The following is a 3,372-nucleotide window of genomic DNA, read 5'->3' on the forward strand; positions in this document are numbered from 1 at the left end:
CCATAACCGATGGTTTCACTATGAATTTGATCCAACATTTTAGAAAGAAATAATATTAATCCTATACAAACTCAGAAAATAGAGGAACGTGAACATTCCCAACTTGTTTCATGGTGCTAGATTAACCCTGATACTAAAACCTGACAAAAGCATTACAAAAAGAAAAAAAAAAAAAATAAAGACAAACCAATATCCTTCATGAACATAGATCCTTAACAGATTATTAGCAAATAAAACCAGTAATACACAAAAATATACATCATGACCAAGTAGGTTTATCCTAGGAATGCAATATTGTTTGAACACTCAAACTCATTAATGTGATTCACTACATTAAGAGCATAAAGAAGAAAAACCATGACTGCTTTTATAAAATCCAACACCTGTTCATCATTTTTTTTAAATCTGAGCAAATTAGGAAGAGAAGGAATTTCTTCAACCTGATAAAGTACATCTATGACAAAGCAAGTGTGTCCACTCTCACTACATTTATTTAATATTTCTTTTGGAGGCTTTGGCCAAGGCAGTAAGGCAAGATAAAGAAGTAAAAGGCATAGAGATCAGAAAGGAAGAACTAAAATTTTATGCACAGGGGATATGATTTCTTTATGTAGACAATCCCTACAAATAGCAACTAGAACCAATAAATGAATTTAGCAAAGTCACAAGATAAGGGGCACCTGGGTGGCTCAGTAGGTTAAGTGGCTGCCTTCGGCTCAGGTCATGATCCCTGGGTTCTGGATTCGAGCCCCACATCAGGCTCCCTGCTTAATGGGGAGCCTGCTTCTCCCGCTCCCTCTGCCCCTCCCCCTGCTTGTTCTCTCTCTCTAACTCTCTCTCTCAAATAAATAAATAAAATCTAAAAAAAACCCACAAGATAAAAGAGCAATACTTATAGATCAATTATATTCCCATATACCAGCAGCAAATCATTGGAAAAAGACATTTTTTTTTAATTTTCACTTACAGTAAGGCAAAAAAACATCAAAAAATACTTAGGAATAGATTTAACAAAAGATGTACAAGAACTACACACTGAAAACTGCTTTAAAAATACTGAGATAAGTTAAGGAAGCCTTAAATAAATGTTTCTTCTGGGAAGACTCAAAACTGTTCAAACATCAGTTCTCTCCAATTTGATCTACAAGTGCAACACAATCCCAATCCCATTTTCTAGCAGGCTTTATTTGTAAAACTTGATAGACTTATTCTAAAATTTATATGGAAATGCGAAGGACCTAGAATATTGAAGGCAATCTTGATAAAGAAAAACAAAGTTAGAGGACTTAACACTACCTAACTTCAAGGCTTGCTATAAAGCTAGTAAACAACCTTCAGAACAGGATGGTAGTGTAAAGAGATACGTATAGTTCAATGGAACACAAGAGAGAGTCCAGAAACAGACCCATATGTATATGGTCATTTGATTTTCAATGAGGAACCAAAACGATCCTATGGATAAAGCAGTCTTTTCAACAGGTGTGGCTGGCACAACTCTCTATTAATATGGAGAAACATGAACACTGATCCCTATCTCACAAAATACACAAAATTTAATTTGAGATGAATGATAGATTTAAATGTAAAAGCTAAAACTATAAAGCTTCTAGAATAAAACATAGGACAGTATCTTCATGACCTGCAGATGGGCAGAATTTTCTTTGGCAGGAGGCAAAAAATAATAATTACCAAGGAAAAAATCATAATTTAGATTTTATGAAAATTAAAAATTTCTGCTCATCAAAAACTTAGTTAAGAAAATGACGGTGTGCAGTGGCTGCGCACAGTGGCCTCCTCAGTAGTGAATGCAGCCTGTTGCTCCTAGGGGTTGTCCTAAGGGACTTTGGAGACCACACTTTCCAGTGAACATGCATGTCTGACCTCATGCTGTCTGCAGTCTAGGCTCCAGACTAGGTGCCTTTGGAAAGCCCCAGGGTATAGTGACCATGGTTCACCCATCCACACCAAGCTGCAGAACAAGGAGCATGTGATTGAAGCCCTTCACAGAGCCAAGTTCAAGTTCCCAGGTGGCCAGGTGACCCACATCTCCTGGGTCTTTAGTGGGGCTTTACCAAGTTTAATACAGATGAATTTGAAGACGGGGCAGCTGAAAAGCAGTTTATCCTGGATGGCTGTAGGGTCAAATACATCCCAATTGTGACCCCCTTGGACAAATGGTGAGCCCTGCACTCCTGAGAGTTTCTGCGTCGCCCCCTCCTTACTCACACCCACCAATAAATCCCTACTTCCTATCCAAGAAAGAAAATGCATAACAAGTCACAGACTGAGAGGAAATATTTTCAAAACATGTCCATTAAAGGAATTATATCAAGTACAAATAAGGAACTAAAACACAATAAAAACACAAACAACCTGATAAAGGGCAAAATATTTGAGCAGACATTTCAAAATAAGATGGATGCACTTCATGTATGCCTGTCCTATGACCCAGCATTTCCACTTCTAGGTATTTACCCAAAAGAAAAGAAAACATAATCCACAAAAATACTTTTACGAGAATATCCATAGAAGCTTTGTTCACAGTAGCCCCTAACTGGAAACATACCTCATAACGGGAAAAATGGATAAACAAATTATAACCACTACTTAATGATACAAAGGAACAGAGTATCAACACATGCAGCAAAATGGATGAATCCCCAAAACATGATGTGTACGTACTATTTGGTTCCATTTACATGAAATTCTAGAAAGATTTTTTTAAAAATGAAAACTGATTGCTTCTCCAAGATGAGAACAGTGATTGACTGGAAAGGGGCATGAACAGACTTCCTGTGTGATAGAAATGTTCCATATCTTGATAGGGATTTGGGTTACACATGTGTAAGCATCTTCTGGAAGAATATACTTATAATCTGTGTATTTTACCATATCACTGATATAAATTTAACACCCCCTGACACATTCACACACACAAAGAACCACCAGCAAAAACTGAATTCTGCTTAATGATATACATGATGAAGTGTTTTGGAGTGACATATACTGATGGTCTGCATCTTACTTTAAAATATACCAAAAATAAGATGTCTTGAAGGGTAGATATATGGATAGATATTTGAAGGCAATATAGCAAAATGTTCACATTTGGAGAATCTACATGCTGAATACTCAATTGTGAGTACTCACACTTCTTTTCATGTTTAAAATTTTATAATAAAACTTTGGGGGAAAGGGAGTCCAAAGAGGGAATGTGAAGCTGGTCAAGAATGGAAAAAACTAAGAATTGCCTTGGGGTGAGAGCAGGAAGGAGTGGTCAGGATTTCCTGGGTGAAATAAGGTTCAGCTAGGGTTCTACAGCCCTTGTGTGTCAGAAAGCCAGTCAGCATGAGTCCCAGGAGTTCTCTGTCA

General features: G+C 37.2%; 1 pseudogene; it reads left to right on the forward strand.

Moving 5' to 3' along the window:
• Window positions 1-1,733: 1,733 nt before the first annotated feature.
• On the forward strand, window positions 1,734-1,855 carry LOC112808492 (small nucleolar RNA SNORA70; annotated as a pseudogene).
• The last annotated feature ends 1,517 nt before the right edge of the window (window positions 1,856-3,372 follow it).

Source organism: Callorhinus ursinus, unplaced genomic scaffold (assembly GCF_003265705.2).
Source record: "Callorhinus ursinus isolate GAN/ISIS: 27379988/994484 unplaced genomic scaffold, GSC_fseal_2.0 scaffold34, whole genome shotgun sequence".
NCBI lineage: Eukaryota > Metazoa > Chordata > Mammalia > Carnivora > Otariidae > Callorhinus > Callorhinus ursinus.